The sequence below is a fragment of the Mixophyes fleayi genome, chromosome 1 (genome assembly GCF_038048845.1).
Source record: "Mixophyes fleayi isolate aMixFle1 chromosome 1, aMixFle1.hap1, whole genome shotgun sequence".
NCBI classification, from domain to species: Eukaryota; Metazoa; Chordata; class Amphibia; order Anura; family Limnodynastidae; genus Mixophyes; species Mixophyes fleayi.
This window is the reverse complement of record NC_134402.1, coordinates 386,464,368-386,483,494: the sequence shown is the minus strand read 5'-3', so window position 1 is coordinate 386,483,494 and position 19,127 is coordinate 386,464,368. Positions and strand designations below refer to the sequence as shown.

Genomic DNA, 19,127 nt, shown 5'->3' with positions numbered 1-19,127 from the left:
TTACTTTGCTGGCTCACCTGCACTTTTCCCTTTCCTCCTTTCCTGTAGCCCTTGGCTTTGCTGCTTGTCCGTTTTATACAGGGACGTGAAGGGATTTTTCCTATTTTTTCCCCGGACCAAAGGCTGATTAGTGGTGGGCCTCCGGAGTTTTTCGAGTTTGTTACCTTCACAGGGGCTGCCAGTTGCTCTCACCCCCCCCCCCTTCCCCCCCACACACACACACACACACACACACACACTCCCCCTCCTCTCCTCTGCCTTCTCTATCTCCCCCCCCCCTACCTTCCACCTTTTTCGTTATTTCTTTTTCTGACTAATTTACATGATTCTGCTGATCAGGGCACAAGAGGCACAGGGAAATTTTGAACGGGAACGGATGCCCACATTCACTGCTACATTGCTTATGTTGAAGGTTTCGGTTGACCATGGCAATTTTATATTTACAGGTTTCCTGAATCGGGCTAAACGTATCTTGATTGTGGGTCACTCATACGTGTTCTGGACATCCAGGCACTAAGAAGCTGGCAAATTCAGTCAATTTTCAATCCTGATTGACATTCGTTTGGCAGGGCAGACGGGGTCTCTGCTGGCCCGACCTGATTCCCTGGCTGACACAACAAATAAAACAACGTGGCCCCCCTGATACTCTAGTACTACATTTAGGAGGCAACAACCTCGGTAAAGAGAAGTCAATAGACCTGATTCTCACAATACGCAAGGACTATGATATTTGATATGGTCTGCAGTAGTGCCTTGTCTCCAGGGGAGGACCATAATTCCCCTGAAGGTGATGAAAAAGGTAGTCAAGAAATTTAACCGGGGAGTAAAGGTACATGTTAAACAATTGGGTGAGTCCTTAATCAAACACCCCTTGCTAGCTACAGGACAAGTGCAGCTGTCTCCCAGGGATGGGGTTCACCTCACAAACGAAGGTTTAGTTATATTCATTCAGGGGATATATAGTCACTTAGTAATTTTTGGTGTAGGTTAGGCAGTGGTGGGCTGTCAGCCCCCTAAGGACATCCAGTGTAGTAGGAAGTCACTGTGGGCAGTGGCTAATCGTTACAGCATTATTGCTGATTGACCACAAGTGCTACCTCCTTCGAGGAATGTTACTCTTGGTCCTTGTTGATGAGGATCCCTTGGCCCACTTTTGAGGGCGCCATTGTGTAGTCGGGAGGGGACGTAGTCATTCTGATGTCAGATTTAGCGCTGACCAGGCAGTTAAGGATTTGTTCCGTTAAATGGAGTAGGCTGTTAGCCATCCACGCTCGGTTCCAAATATCAGTTTAATTTAGCTGCCTCACAGTTCACTTTCACCACCACTTATTCATTTAATTAATAAACTGTGACCTTCTTTAGACACTTTCATAAGTCTCTGTGTCGTTTTTTTTAGATAAGTTAAGTAAGTGGTATATGCCTTAGGAGGTTATGGTTAAGAGAGTGAAACACATCCAGGTTATGCAGTTTACGTTTATTGTAGACCAAAACTTGGTGGGGCAGTTGGAGTCAACACTGATTTCAGAGCAATGAAAGTTGTATTTAGGCATATGCTGATTCTACTGATTTGCTTAAATGAAAGGACTGCTAAAGCTGGGAGACTTTTACTCATTGATATATGCAAGTGGGTCAAAATTCCATTTTGATCTTTTATAGAAACTTTGCTGATGCTGTAAGTTTATAGACTGCTCTTATGTTAGCAATAAATAAATGGTCTCTAAGAGCAGAAGAAAAAATCCCTGTGTTAGAAAATAAATGGGATTTACTTAACAGTAGCACATCTAACAGCGTTCTTTTTGCACAATGTTCCTTATTATTACAAGTAGTTTTATTGACAAGTAGAGTGAGCCCAAGAGACTCACAGAATAATCTAAGTGGAAGAGATGTACTTGAATGTCAATCATAATTAAGGACCATCAGTATAATTGTTTCCTTTGTGTCGATTCTCCTAGAAGGTGTTAGATGGGACAAAAGCTGTGACTCTGAAAACAGGGGTTTATAACATCCTATGAGGCAAAGGGACATAAATGTAGCTATTTCAATGTTTAAGAGCAACCACTCAAAAGTGTTTGCAGCTAATGATATGTCAAGTAGCAACCGTGAGCTCTGAGTAACAGATAGGTGGGGATACTGACCTCTTTGTCTGCTGTGGATGGATAAAACAAGAATTCAGATATGCCAAGTACAACTGCCTACTTGTGGAGTCTGTATTAATGTGAGCTTCTTTAAAAGGTTACGCACATGAATAGGCATGAAGCTGAAACTTCAAACTTTAAAATATAAGACAGTGAAAGCACTGCTTGTATAGGGCTACTATTAAGTTTAACATTAATTGACCATATCAGGAGGGGAAGTACAAATTTCCTCAAGACAACACGTGGTAATTTGGAGGAAATAAATCTTCTTTACCTAGTGGAAGTATTAATGTATGACAGCAGTGGGATTGCAGTACTGGGCTGAATACAGTAGATAATGAGATTATATTCTTGTTAAATATATATAATTGGTCGATGAATAAATTGATGGATGCATGTCAGGAAAGCCAGCAGCAACCCCTACAGCACATGACTAAAAGTAGGCTGGGATATTCCTACTGCGACACCCACTGAGGACTGGAATGAACCAGGAATGTAACACCACCATTTTAATCAGTGGTGCTATTGCTGTCTGAATGTTGTTCAGAGGCTCTAGGTCACTTTACACATTGTACAAGTGTCTATAGTACGTAATTGCTACTGTACTGTACTACATCGTACTTTATACCCGCATAGTTCCTGAAATACTGATTGTCACACGTTGGGTTGATTGCCAAGTACCTACAAGCCTTTGGGCTACTATACTACATCATACTTTATGCCCACATAGTCCCTGAAACACCGATTGTCACATGCGCATGCGCTGATCAGGTTGAAGTTGTGGCTTTAACTTCAACTAGTTTCTATTCACTGCCGGACATCTTGGGCGAAGTAACATCTATGGAGGGACTAAGGAAGAGAGGCCGGACTACCTGGAGCTTACAATTCCAGCTGTAGAGGGTGAATTTACTTCAATTGAAGCCCCGATACCGTTATGTTTTATTCCGGATCAAGTATAATCCTTTATCATCGTTGACTTTGCATAATACCATTTCGAACTGGGAATTTATTCTATGAACAACATCTCTTGCGGCTGTTTTTTTGAATTTATCTGAACTGAGTTTTCTTCATTTGGTCTAATTTTATTGTATGCAAAAGACATCATATATACGGATTTTACGGATATCCACACTCTGCTACATACATATCTAATTAAACCTACAACTATACTGGCCAGTCTATCCATGAGGACTGCGGATTAGGATAATTCTTGACTGTCTACCCATTTGTCTCCTAGCAGACCTGTTATTCTGTTTCATACACTAGTACTGCATTACATTTGTGTGTTTGAACATAGATTCTCCTGTATAGATTCTCCTAAGTAACCACGGATGTGGTACTTGCTTTTATATATTTCTTATTCTATCATATATGTTTATTCTATCATATTTTCTATTTGATCTTGAATAAAGTTTTAACATTTTAGACACACACAAGCATCTAATATATAAATGCTTAGTGGCGTCTGTCTGTCTGTGTGTGTGTGAAAAAAAAACAAACAAGTTGTAGCGCCACCTGCTGGGCGGAGTTATACACTGACCTACTAAATTCTTAGTGTGTGTGGGGAAAAAAATTCAAAAAGGGCTGAAATTTGGTAGGGCTCAAACTCATTTTCGTGAGGTAATTTTACCTCATGAACACACATGTGTAGAGGCGTGCGTTAGTGTGTGTGTGTGTGTGTGTGGAAAAAACTATTTTCTCAGAAAGGGCTCATCCAATTGACCTGAAATTTGGTATACTGACATTATTTGACAAAAAAATTAGAATAGTCAAGTCAGTTGATTTCCATCATCCCCCCTTACCCCCGTGGGAGGGGTAGTAAAGGCTAAATTTACGAGTTGAGGGGTCAAACTCATTTTCGTGAGGTAATTTTACCTCATGAACACACATTAAAAAGGCCGCTTGCGTCGGGAAGTAATGCTCTTCCCCTGAGGAGGCCTGGGCTAGGCCCAAATGCATGACAAGAACCTTTTTAAGACCTTAAGTAGCTTGATTTGACTAGAATGCATGAGTATCATGCACGGGTTAACTTGTATATAATATATTTCATCTAACTGCGGAACACATTTATAGCTTTGCGCCAGAACCCATTTTATTGATACAGAAGGGGGCAAGTTTCATATAGAAGGGGCACATGTTATATATTAATATTTCTTATATATGAAATTTGAAGAAAACAAAATAAGAAGATACCATACGTTTTTTGTTTTTTTGTGCGTGCGTGTGTGAGTGGGGGGCCGGGGCCAAAAGCAAATTTTTGCATCTCGTCCCACAACTCGCTAGTTCTGCCTCTACATAGAGCACATGTGTACTGGATATTTTGGTGACTTTACTCAGACAGTATGCCGTGGTTTATTAGTACTTACTTCATACTCTGTACCTGCTTTTGCACATGTATATAAAGTGTTGGATGGACACAAATTGCTCTGAGGGTTCAGAGTGGTGTTGGGGTCAGTGCATATTTTGATGATAAGGCACACTGCCAATTAATTAGCTATTTTATATATCAAGATGATTGGTTGTTTTGACTGCTTAATGATTAAGCAACGTAGATAGACTTACATATGATATTATGGCTACTACAGTGGTGATGCCAGGTTAAGATCATCTTGACATATGCAGCATGGTGTTTGTAACATTAACTTGTTAGTTAAATATATCTCTGTCTTCCTTATGTACACTTGCTTGTGACTAATGTATGTTGCATTTTGTTTCTATACATACTGGTTCACTTTTGACCCGGCTTTGTATCAGGTGTTGTTGATCTCCACAGGCAGATACAGGCAGATTCTTGCTGGCAGTGACTTCAAAAAGGAGTCAGAGTCTCAGAAAAGTCGCCAAATCTAGGTATGATCTAATATATATGTATATGTATGTGTGTATATATATATATATATATATATATATATATATATATATGTGCGCATATGTGTGTGTATATATATATATATATATATATATATATATATATATATATATTATAATATATACATATTATAATATATATTGTGCCATGTTTCATATGCCTAGGTTATGAATACTGTGGTGAAATTTAACATTTGTCCTTGATAGACAGAACTAGTGCATGTAGAGATACAATGTTTTATGAACAACATCAATAAGTGATGCCAGTGCATTTCAGTGACCATTTAGGTGGTGATAATAAACTCTATTTATTCGTGTGAATATTTCCCTACGACTTATGTTCTGTAGTTAAATATATATGTGAATTTTTGTTTAACCTGTGCATGTTTCAGTAAGGCAGTGTAGCATTTTTACTTTCTTACTTGTGAGTAAAACCACAAGGGAGTTCCATTTCCTGACCCACCCCTCATATTCTGTGTTTTCACATTGACTACTCAACAGCTGAATACTTCAGCAAGAGCATGAAAAAAGGGCTATACTTTCAGCAAGATTGATAAACATGTTTTTCTTGGAAGTACAAATCTCACCCAGTGGAAAGTCCCACCAATGGCCTTCACGTTATCCTCCTGTACGCATGAATTTTGTCAGCAATCTGTATAAATTAATATCACACACGGTTAATAAAATCTAAATAATTAATTTAGAAGTATCAGTAGGGTAAATTAAAATCAGGATGACTAGATCAAACTGGTAGCTATAATAAAATGATCAATGATGACAGATTGATTGAAAATCTCTTGTACAAAGGATTTTCAATGAATTATTCACAAATATAGTACTTTATAACAAGTAGTTTCAATTGAGTGTCTTCTACAATGCTTAAGGATGTTAAGTATAATGTAACAATTACTTTCATAATAATCAATATCAACAAGGTATATTTACAACTTTTTATTTGTTACATTTTCTATCAGTCTACAGATAGTCATTAACAAACAACATTACAATTTTTACAAATCTTGGGGGATATTCTTGTAAGTAATATTAATAATATGATGTCACTTTGCTGGTGTAGTTTAGAAAGTGAAAGCAAATATCTGATTGGGCAATACCACATATTTTGTTTTGCAGCAGTTTCCACAAATGTCCCCCGTTGTACCTAAGAGAATGGGTACCTCTAGCCAAATCTCATAATTGAACAGGGCTGCTCATAATGAGTGTACCTGGCGTAGCGTCACATGACCGCCTCACATTTAGTCATATGACACCTTCTTCAGCTCAGAATGCTCGCTGCTGCTGAACCTCCCTGCCCATCACATTGAATGTGACTCGGTCAGGAGTACCTAACCCCCTTAAGCAGTTACTGACAGCACAATACAGACTATTTCCTGCTTTGTTTGGAAGTCACAATGATATACACTATGCAGAAACCACTGATGCATCAAATCTTTAACCTAGGACACTGTCACAGGCACTTAAACACATGCTGGCTACACTCCCAGTACTGCCACCAGCACCAAAATACATGGGGGCACCACACAGGGAACAATCTGAGTTGATGGAGGCATGGCCACATTACGGTAGAGGCATGGCCATCCACAGGCAGGCCTGGGCCCAGGTAGACTCAGGGTCAGGCACTTTGTACCCTCTCCAATCCCTTGTACTATTTTCCTGTTATCAAAATGCTCTCTGTATTTTTATCAGTCACTAAAACACTTTATTGTAAATTAGACACTCAAATTTTGTCTGCATTGTATATCTGTCACTCTGTAATGAAAATTGGTAAGTACAATAGGTTCTGCAGTGAATAGAAGTCCCCTAGGGCTGTGTGGTATCTGATTATTGCTTTTTGAAATAACAATATTATAACAACAATAATAATATTATATAACAACAATTTCATACATGTAGCCTAATTACTGGTTCAGTGTGCTGTTATTATATATGTAACAGCCCAGCACACAGACCAAACTGACAATAAAGTATGAATATTTGGTATCTCAGTAAATAATTAATTTTGTGGAAAGTAGTTAAGGGAAGAATTAACAAAAAACCCACAAAGTTGTTTTTTTCCCCTGTTAAATTTCCAAAAATGTAAAATATATCTATTCATCTATAGTGCTAAAGGAATGCTTTGTCTGTCCTGAATAAAAACAATCTAAAATTCACTTGGGAAGAGTAAAAAGCAAATAAAAGAGTTATCCCTGAAGAGAAAAATTGTGGCCTCCTGAGGTGAAAATGTGACACGGACTAGAGGCAGTGATAGGATCAAGCCACTCTTTACATCTACAGAGCAAATATTAAAAGAATTTCAAGCATCTCACATTCTATCAAGGTACAGTTAATTTTACTTATATATTTAAAAATGCAATTAGTAGCTCTTTTATATAAAACAACTTGTGACAATAGAATAATATTTGGAAAACAACCCTGTAAAATATTTATGACTACACATTGAAAAACATCCATCCGAAAAACATCCATCCAAGTAAAATTCCCATTGTAGAGAATTGTGCAAATAATACATACTTTCCTGACAATGTTATCACACAGTATAGCCATGACTAAGGGCTGAAAATTAAAAGGATAAGTAAAATTTTTAAATAGAAATTGAGATTTTTTTTATTTACAATTTCTCCCCTTATGGGAGAAATATATTGCCTAAAATTCATACAAGACTATTCACCCTTTTGCTACCAGTGTGTTATGGAGATTTTGTACTTCAGGTGGCCCAGTCATTATTCACTATTGTGATGTATTAGGACTAATGAATATGGCTCTTTGTCACGGAAACAAGTAGGAGATGGTAGCTACTTGCCAGTATTTACACTACTGAGCAACACTGGTGTTCACCAGGGACAACTTGAAGGAGGTTTGGACTTTGATGCTAGGGGCGCGCAGGTTGCTGTTCTCCGAATCCATTACTAGTGAAGTAGGTGGGTGAAGAGAGAGTGGTAATACAGTTGAGTTCAAAGCCAGCCAGAAGCCAAACGGAAGCTGCAGGACAGAATCGAACCCAAGAGAGTAGTCAAACCAAACCAAGTCAGGAGCCAAGAAACTAGAGGGATGCTGGGAACAGGGAACAGGAAAACAGTAGCTGAATACAGGAACTGGGGAGAGTGCTGGAGCAGGATTGATCTAATACTATTGGTGCCAGAGTATCCTTTATATAGACGGGCTAATTACGGTCTGTCAGAGACCACTGCTAGAGCTCAAAATTGTGTCCCGTTGCCCGACAATGGGAAGTGCATATGCAGCAGTACTGTAAGGACGGCCAGGGAGGAAGCATCTCCTTGCTAAGCAACGGGATGTGCCCCAATCAACAGAGACAGACAACCGTCCCTGTGAGGTGTAGAAACGATGATGGCTTCTGCCACTTTTATTATACACAAAGATTCTGATTTGGAGTTGAATTTAATGATGCCCTTGTTATGCATGAGCAAAGATGTGTGTACACACTTGTGTTTCTACATCTAAGATATATGTAGACTTACATCATCATTATCAACTGCACCCAGTTTGTGTAGGTGCAGAATTTACATCCCGTAGCTAATGCATTTCAAAATATTTTTAACTCAAAAAAAGACAATTATTGAAGGTGTGTGCATATTGCTGTATTCTTTTATTACACTTACATGTCCCTAAACCACCTCACGAAGCTCAAAGGTCTGCAAGTAAAAGATATAACTGCACGTTGTGTGTAGTTTGTCTGGGTATGGGTAAAGAGGTAGGTAGTCACAAATGAACCAGTGCAATGAGACATTAAGGTTATAACAAATAAAAGGAAGTAGTCATTACATTCTCTAGGGAATACATATAATGTCCTGATTCTGCCCGGCAGGGGATCCAGAAGGAGAAGGGCATGGTCTATAAAGATTTCTTCCCAAGACTCAAGGGGTAGTTCTCTCTGTTGGGGAGCATGCCTGGTAACGTCTTTCTGTAAAGAACCATGGGGCCCATATCCTATTTATGTCAAAATACATTTTTATGTCACGCAAATGCAAAACCATTCTCCACTTGTCGCATATGCCTACTACCCCATATGACATATGACACTTACCCTACCTCACAATGTCATATATCATATGTGATAAAGGGGGGAGGTAGTGGAGAATGATGGGAAAGTATATGTGGCAAGGAGAGAGTGGGTAAGGTATATATGACATGTCCTCTTGCCATATATGTCTCCCACCATTGTTAATCTGTGCCCCAAGATCACCCACTCCACAGTTCCTACCCTTCGGTGGAGGAGGGCACTGGTACTCCCATTTTATCATGCTCCAACTCTGATGACTGCCACTAATGACATCAACGGCACTCTGCATAGATCATTCTCATCATGGAGCAGAAGCATGAGCTGTTGCAGTATAGGGCAATTTATTATTATTATTATTATTATTATTATTGTAGATTTGTAAGACGCCACAGCGCTCCGCAGCTATGTACAGTAGGGGAAGGGCATACATAGAACAAGGAAATACAAAATAAATTCAGGCATGAAAACAAAGGGTATGGAGGACACTGGTCAATAGAGAGCTTACATTTTAAGTGGAAGAGGGCACAGCAGAAACAAGAGGAGCGAGTGTGGCTTAGAGTGGAGATTGGGACAGCTGTGAGGGTGTATTAGTGTGAATAGTATCATCAGGGATAAGGTAAACTGATAGGTTTTTATAGAACGCCTAAAGATTTGAAGACTGTGGGAAAGCCTGATTGGGCGTGGTAGGGAATTCCATAATTGAGGAGCAGCATGGGAGAAATCTTGTAGGCATGATTGAGAGGTGGTTACCAGAGACGAGACAAGGCATAGGTCAGGGGTAGATCTAAGAGAATGCGAGGGAGAGTATTTTGATGTAAGATTTCAGAATTTCAGATGTATTAAGGGATGGTGTTGTTGAGGGCTTTATAGGTAAAGGTGAGTCATTTGAATTGGATTCAGGAGGACACAGGGATTGTAGGGATTTGGAAAAATGGTGCAGCAGATGTGCAGTGGTGAAAGAGGAAAATCAGTCTTGCCTCAGTCTTGCAGCAGCATTTTGGAGCCTATTCTGGCAATGTTTTTAAGGTGGAATCAACAGGGCTCGGTGAGGAATAAAGCAGAAGGTGGAGTCAAGTGTGACACCAAGGCAGCGTGCTTGGGAGACTGAGGAAATTCTGATGTTATTGACAGTGAGAAAGATGTGCGGGGAAGGGTTGTGAATCTGGCAGGAGGGAAGATAAGACAGGCTGTAGGGTGAGATGATGAGATAATTGTTGTCTGGCACTGGACCCGCTGACTACTGTGGCTGGTGTTGGCGGGCGCCATCTTGCCTGTCTGAACTGCACATGTGCAAAACCAACCCTTTTCAAAACTCCTTCCATTCATCTGATTGATTGCCTGTCAGCCCTGTCTATTTAAAGCACTTGTTTACTTACCTGAGTGCCAGATCTTAAGGTCTCTTCTCCTGTGAAGACGTGTTCCAATCTGACTCCTGTTCTCCTGCTGCTGCTGCTGAGCACTTTAACCAATACCTGCTTTCAGATATCCGATGTTTCAGCTCTATCCTGCTGCAGAGTATTACCACCTTTACCTGCTTTCAGCTCTCCAGTGTTACAGCATTATCCTGCTGCAGAGTATTACCACCTTTATCTGCTTTCAGCTCTCCGGTGTTACAGCGTCATCCGGCTGCAAATTGTTATCCCCTACACCTGCTCCCAGCTCTCCGGTGAGTCAGCACTATCATGCTGCAGAGTGATACCACTAATACCTTTTCTCAGCTCTCCACTGTTACAGCAATTTCCTGCCGCAGAGTGTTACCACCTACACCTGCTCCCAGCTCTTTGGTGTGTCAGCATCATCCTGCTGCAGAGTGTTACCTGCAATACCTGTTCTCAGCTCTCCAGTGCTACAGCATTATCTCGCTGCAGAGTATTACCACCTTTACCTGCTTTTAGCTCTCCGGTGTTACAGCGCCATCCGGCTGCAGAGTGTTACCACCTACACCTTGTCCCAGCTCTCCAGTGTGTCAGCACTATACTGCTGCAGAGCATTACCACCAATACCTGTTCTTGGCTCTCCGGTTACAGCATCACCCCGCTGCAGGGTATTTCTATTAGTCGCCATCTCCTGCACATCCATGCTTCTGTTCTCTATCTACTGGCAGACCATCGCACTTCCTCATGATCCTGACCCTAGGGGCCTCCTATCTCCACAGGACCTCTGTGCCTCATCTATCTGCAGAATATACTCCTCATTATTACTCATATCAACAACCATCTTACTCCTGTGACTTGGTTCTCCTCTCAGTCTCACTTGGGACCCTCCTACAGAACCACGACCTGCAGTTAGGGAACTGCTAATTCCAAACTCCCTTGCAAGGGTCCTGGGTGAATACCATCCTCTCCATTATACTCTACGCCTCTTGGAGGGTAGCATCAACTCAAGCAGACCATACGGGTTCTTCCAGACCCTAGAGCGTGACAAATGTAGAGACTTCATCTTCAGTTACTGAAAAGAATCAATAAAGAGTGGATCAAGGGAGTTAATGTGAAGGTGGGTGGAGTGTGTGAAATCTGGCATTGGCTGAGAGGGAGGAAGAGGGAGGAGGTGCAGATGGGCAGAGAAGGAAGTTGAAAGTCGCAAAGAGGTTACGTGGCTTAGAAGACTGGGTGGATGTTAGAGATTTAAAGAATGTTTGTTTGGCAATTGAAATGCAGTGCTGTCAGCTGAAAAGATGAATTTGTAGTTTAGGAAATCAAGATAGGAGCAATATTTTGTATAGTAGTGCTCTGCAGTGCGGGAACACTTTTGTAAGTAGCCTGTCTGTTTGGTGTGCCATGGTTGGGATTTGGATTTTTGGAGACTGTATGTGGTAGCTGGAGCTGCTTTGTCTAGGGCTGAAGTGAGTGTTTTGAAGAGGTGGCCTGATTAGGGCAGGACAATGCTGACATAAGAGGCAATAACTGTTTTAGTGACGATAAGAAGTGGATTGGGTTAGGGGCACTTAGGTGTTGTTGTGAACATGTGGATTTGGGTGCAGAGGGGAGGACATGAGGTAAGGTGAGGCTGCAGGAAAGGATTTTGTGGTCGGAGAGTGGGAATGCTAAGTTGGTGAAACTAGAGATGGAGCAGTAGCAGTAGAAGACAAGGTAAAGGGAGTGGATGGGAGATGAGGTCCACTCGGAGGAAGTAAGTGAAAGAAGTTTAGTAATAGAAGAACAGTGGGATTGTCAATGGGGATGTTGAAATCGCCTAATAAGAGAGTAGGCAGGTCAAGGGATAGAAAATAAGTGAGCCAGGCTGCAAAGCCTCTATAGCGCCACTAATTCTGCTACGGGATTAGTGGCGCTATATAAATAGCTGCTGATGATGATGATGGGGGGCAATAAAGGACAGCAACATGAAGGTAGAGAGGATAAAACAGACCGATAGTGTGGACTTCAAAGGAAGAGAATGAGAGTGAAGGTTCATAGGGTATGACTTGGAGAGTGCAACTTGGAGGAAGAAGAATGCCTACTCCACCACCTTGTCTGTTTCTGTGCCTGGGGGTGTGACTGAGGATGAGTCCCCCATAGAATAGAGCTGCAGGGGATGTAGTGTCAGAGGAGGTGAACCAAGCTTCTGTAATGGCCAGGAGGTTGAGGGAATTAGAAATGAATAGATCATGAATGGATGCAAGTTTGTTAAAAACTGTGTAATGCAGTAATCTGTCCCAATCTCCATTTAATGTAGCCCTGGAAAAAATTCTGAAAGTGGTCTCATGTGGTACAATTGGCATCAGGTGGGGCCAAGCAAGCGTTACAGCATAGTAATGGCGCACCTTCCAAACTCTTCCTTTTCTCTTCAAATACACTAGTCATGTCTCACACACCTAATTGCATACTGCTCCCCCATCGCAGGCAGAGATGCATGAAAAGGGACATACTGTATATCACAACTGTTATGGCAATCTGGATAAAGTCCCCAAAAATTAGGACTGCCCTGACAGAATCAAGACAGTTTGCATATTATGTTTCCCTTTCCTACTTATTCTTGCAGATTTCACTACCTGCTGCTGTCGAGCAATGAGAGAACATTCTAGGTCTCCCTCCCACAAGCAGCTCAAACATTAAATCAATATCAATATCACCCACATTTAATAAATAGGCCTCTTCACCCCACCCAGCCCCAACTTTAAATTAATATTGCTCACAGTTAATAAATAAGCCCCCCCCCCCCACAGCTCCCTCATATATTACAATCGACTCCACACTGCATTATTAGCCCCTACAATATGTTATTGGTCCCAATTAACTCCATATTACAATAATAGCCCTCACATTTAAAAACAAGAGGTTCCGTATTAAATGAATAGCCTCCACCAGCTGCTACATTACCTAATAGCTCCCAATAGCCCTTACACTATATTAATAGCTACCGCCAGTCAACATATTACAATATTGCATTATTAACCTCACTACATTACTTTAATCCCTCCCAGAGCCGGCGCTACCACTAGGCAAACCTAGATGGTTGAGTAGTGTACCAGAGATTAGGGGGTGCCTAAAACACGACATAATAAAAGACATAATGAATGCAGTGGGAAGCACACATAGACATATGGCACTTGTCCTATATGTAATGATAAATGGAATGGGAGGAAAATAGGAAAGGAAAATAGGGGTAGCATGGTGGCTAAGGTGTTAGCGCTTCTGACTTACAGCATTAGGATCATGAGTTCAATTCCCGGCCATGGCCTTATCTGTGTGGAGTTTGTAAGTTCTCTCCGTGTTTGCGTGGGTTTCCTCCGGGTGCTCCGGTTTCCTCCCACACTCCAAAAACATACTGGTAGATTAATTGGCTGCTAACAAATTGACTTTAGTCGTGTGTGTGTGTCTGTTTGTGTGTGTGTGTGTGTGTGTGTCTGTGTGTGTATGTTAGGGAATTTAGACTGTAAGCCCCAATGGGGCAGGGACTGATGTGAGTGAGTTCTCTGTACAGCGCTGCAGAATTAGTGGCGCTATATAAATAAATGGTGATGATGAGTGGTGAGCCTTATAGGACAGGAAGCTGTTCCCCACTGTCAGCAGCACATTTACTATAGTGGATGTTTTCCGTGGAATGAACCAGCCCCAATACTAAGGCCAGCACTGATAGATAAGACTGAACCCACCAGACACATACACACAGACACTATCCATTTAAAATATAAATTTGTTTAGATCTTCATACCAACAATGCAGAATGAGACCTTTATGTATGTCCATGACAAAGGTCCAACTGCGACCAAAACGTTAGAATAAAGACTGTTCATTTTCATTTTTAAATAAAGACTGCATGTTGCAGTGATTTTACATACACACAAACACACACACACACACACACACACACACACACACAGATATATGTTTTTTTTACAAGTGGATGATTTGCTTGATAAATGCAGCTGGCTGCAGCAACATATGCCACACAGAAGCAGAGGGCTTGTTTTAATCTGCACACAAGAAAAGCAAAAGTAGGACAGTGGAGATTATGAGAGGTTGAACAAATTAGCCTAATTTTTCATACACATGGAATCTTGACCTTGATAATGTTAGGTTACATAAGCATTTACAGCAAAGCAGCTATCTGGGGAAAAACAACAGAATGTTTACAAGGTCATGAAGGAAGCTATTCTAGGAAATATTCTTATTGAATTAAATTAATTTAAAAATAAACTATAAATATAACACAGATATATCACTGTGTATTATTACGTCACATACTTGATTTGAAATATAACTCACAAGTTCTAATTATAATTATCATAAAATAATAAATAGCAAAGACCGGAACATAACACTCCTTATTGCATTTTGAATCAATAGTGGAAGGGAAAAAAATAACAAAACTGAACTTTCTGCCCTGTCTTATTGGTTATAATTTAGTGATACTTGTCATGTGTGTAAAATTTGGATATACTCTAATTATATGTGTTATAGAGATTTCCTTGAAACCCTATCATGACTTCTAATTTATGATGTAATAGTTTGTTCTTTAATTTTCATTTGTAGTGTGACACATTATGTATATAGATATTTTTGTTCATTGCTGTACAGGGGACATTTTACTGTTGTTTATGTTTTTGGTCTGAGGTCACGCTGCACCAATGAATGAGATATTTTATACCATCTGTAACTTCTGGAAAGGTCACTAGTACTACAGACTGGCGTGTAACTGTCCTTATTAGGACTACATGAGCTAATTAAACATCACTGCTTCAAGATCCTGCTATGACGACTACTTACCAGTACTGTAATTCCTATGACCCACAGATTAGACCAATCAAATCCATTATCCGGCTGTTCTGAGGTTGGGACCCTGCATCCAGTACCAACGTTCTGCCTGCTACCTGCAGCTCTGGCTGTGATAGGCCAGAGGGAACTATCCAGAGCAACCCTGATCTGAAGGCAAGAGGTCAGGTGTACCAGCCCAGGTGCCCAGCAAGGGGATACCCTAGCAGCGAGAGTTAACCAGAAGAAAGCAGTCCTAGGTGCCGATGAAGGAGCCTAGTAGTGGCAGCAGGAAAAGCTACTCCTACTGCAGTTAGAGGGCACATTTGGTATAAAGAAAAGGGGGCGGAGGCAAAGCAATCCCAGCCGCTCCCCAGCAACACACGGACAGGGTGTCATTGGAGGTCCATCATGTCACAGATTTTTGAGAAGAGATTATCACGGTGGCTTAGTGGTTAGTGCTTCTGCCTCACAGCACTGGTGTAATGAGTTTGATTCCTGACCATAGCCTTATCTGTGTGGAGTTTGTATGTTCTCCCCATGTTTGCGCGGGTTTCCTCCGGGTGCTTCGGTTTCCTCCCACATTCCAAAAACATACAAGTGGGTTAATGGACTGCTATTACATTGCCGTTAGTCTCTCTCGGTCTGTGTGTGTTTGTATGTTAGGGAATTTAGACTGTAAGCTCCAATGGGGCAGGGACTGATGTGCTTACACTCTGTACAGCGCTATGGAATAAATGGAGCTATATAAATAGCTGATGATGATGATGGTAGATTTTTTTGGTCAATTTGTGTCATTTATACTGTCTATTTTGATTAGTAACTATGTGGGCTGTCAGCTTATATGCTCATCAGTGAGTCTATTCTCACATGACTTACACTAGGTAGTTGGCGTACACCTGTGTGACCTCTGTCCTATTAGGTCTCTTTGGTGGGTGACTATTAGTTAGTTGGCTATTACTATCACTATCTACTGCTTTTCATGCTAACCACTGCTTCTCTTTTAGGTCTCACTCCTGCGTGCTTTGGATAATGGAGAAGGGGCTCAAATAAAATATTTCTGGGATGAAGAAATGGTCAAAGAGGCATTTTAAGAGGCAGCAAAAAAATATTTTTGAAATATTTTTAAAACAAATCTGATATTGTGTATATTATTAAATATACAACTATTCAGAAACACTGTGATGCTACACTGTGAAGTCATGGCTGAAGATATGTTTGAGCAACTTGTAAGTTGTTGCTAATAAAATCTGGATACAAGGTTGACTTAGGGTTACTCTGTAACAGGTACGAACAGTAATAACTGACCCTTCCCACCAGAGGACGGACGTGGTAAAATATGTGTGGGGTTTAAAGATCTAAACCACTGTGGACCTCATTAATTAAGGAATGCAAAGCAAACGGCATGTGCATTTTTTTTTAAAATGTACATTAATCGTGTATACGCATATCCACATTCCACAAGAAGCAGATCTAAAGAAACGTTCCTTGAAGATTACGGTAATAAGTCAATTACATGATGTAAAACTGGCGCATTTAGCAGTGCTTTACCTACTACTTCCCTGTTGCTGTCTTGGAGAAACACGACCTGTGCGTCCCTTTTGGCAAAATCCATACCTCCTTGCAGGGATTCCTGGCCCAGACCAGGGGTGCGTTAGACTCTGCGCCTCCACGTTCGGTTGTGCCAAATTCCAGCTGTGTACAGAGAATGTTGTAAAATTTTTCTCTAGTATATGTCATGAAAAATAAGTAAGTAAACAACATATATCAGTAAAATGTCAGATATAAAGGACCACACTTTCAGTAGAAAGGTAAACAAGTATATGCATGTTGTTCTAGAAAACATTTTAAACATTTCTAAAGGAAGCAGTAATGAGGGAATAGCTAAATCATTTTTAAAAGATATCTTAGCTGTCCTGACTATGCCGCTAAACGGGCGCCTGCCTCCCTGCAGAATCGGCATCCCGCTGCTTAGGTACGCTTTGCCGTTCCATTCGCATGCTGAGCTTGGCAACCGTCGCATAGCAACATGACGCTGTTCCTGTTTGCCATCAGTACGCATGCGCAAGGCACCACGGTCTGTTGCCCTGCGACTACCCGGCGATTGGATGCGGTTTTCCCGCCGATTGAAGCACCTATCAGGGATCTCTCTCCTCTATTTAAGGAACTCACTGAGGCCATTTGCTTGCCAGAGTATTTGGTCTTCAGCCTTGCTCCAGCGTTTGTTCCTGTGATATTGCTTATTGGATTCTGACCCAGGCTTGTTCCTGACTTCTCCTTTGGTTCCTGATTTTGGCTCAGAGTGATTATTGGTACTAACCCGGCTTCCTGACCATTCTTCTGCTTCTGATTTGACTATATCCGTATTTCTGGTTCTGACCCGGCTTGCTGACTATTCTTTCATCCTGCATCCTGGTGGGCCATCACCGCTGCCTCAATTGTTACCTCGCCAGTTAACTGATACCGAGGGCTGCAACCTGCACATCCCTTGCAGTGAAGTCCATACCTCCTAAAAACCGGGGGCGTGTTAGACTCCGCGCCTCAGTACTCAATAGCGCCAACTGTTGGCAGATATCACCAACTCCATCTTGTGATTCTGACATTATCTCTATGGATTTACTTTGTTCACACATTTTCCAAGCCCCGCAGTATTCAGAAGTGGTACATTAAGTGAAACTCTTTGCAAAGGTTCATGTTATGCTGAACCCACCAGTAGTAGCCAGAGGACTGCTACTATTTGGAGGCACATTCTTTTTTGTGTGGGGGGAGGGGGTATTAGGCCCATGATGTCAGACAACTGTGAAATGGGAAACTTTGCCTAGGGCTAGGGTAAGTGATATTATGGAAAGAAAGACTTTCTGAGGACTACACTTTTATGCTGGAAAACAAAATAATTAATATTAAAACTACATTATAACAAGAAGGTAATTAAATTCTTCAGTGGGCTGGTATTGGCCTCCTGCCTCCTCCACTTACGACCTCCTTCACAAGGCCCCCCTCCATGGTCTCTTTCTCTTGAATCTCCTCCGCTATCTCCAGGGATTTCTCCCAGGATTCAGTCTTGATGTCTTCCTCCAGGAGTGCGAAAAGGGCTAGGTAGGGGAGTGGGGAAAGGGACATCTCCTGGGCATCCTCCCTGTCCTCCTCCCTTTCATCCTCCTGGGCCTCCTCCCTCGCCTACAGATGTTCCCCGGCAGCATTGACGGGGGGGTTTTATTGGAAGAAATATGACACACTAGATTAATTATAAAGGTTTTCTCTGTCTCACACATACATAGAGACATACAGATAATGTAAGGCTGCAATGTACAATAACCAATACTACACAAGTACCATCATTGGCCAAATAAACACACTTCTACAGAACTTGCATGTGGACTTGACCTGGGAGGTTTATATTAATCACATACTTATTCTGAAACATCACTATTACATAGCAGGCCCTGTACTTTGTTCAATGAAGGTTTTTACAAGCAATATTGCTTTGTAGTTGCCCAGATATAACAGTAATTGTGTCTTGAAAAATATAAAAACGAATTTGATTAATTGTAAAGTTATGCCTAGCAATTTTACCCCTGCAATCTGAAAGGAGTGTTTGCTGCCTTCTCCTCAGATTGCTCCAGCATCTTTACATGTGTACAATGCTGTGTCTGAGGCAGAACTTGTGCCACAGGCACAGTCTTCTTCTCCTCGCTGCTTATGTACCAAGCTGCGGCAACAAAGCAACAATCCATTGTTGCAGTAAGTACATACTTGCCTACTTTTCGGCACTTCAGTCCGGGAGATCCCGGACAGGGGACGTGACCAGAGAGCGGGAGGTGGCGGGGCGCGGTCAAATCGAATCGCATTATTTTGGCCAGGTATTTGCCAGATGCGGGAGAATTGCCTGCTCTTCCAGGA

At 41.4% G+C, this 19,127-nt stretch overlaps 1 protein-coding gene across 1 annotated transcript in view; it reads left to right on the top strand.

Annotated features, from left to right (window-relative positions):
* The window catches only part of LOC142097997 (uncharacterized), a 1,069,021-nt gene that overhangs the window by 570,921 nt on the left and 478,973 nt on the right, over positions 1-19,127 (top strand). The window lies entirely within an intron of this gene.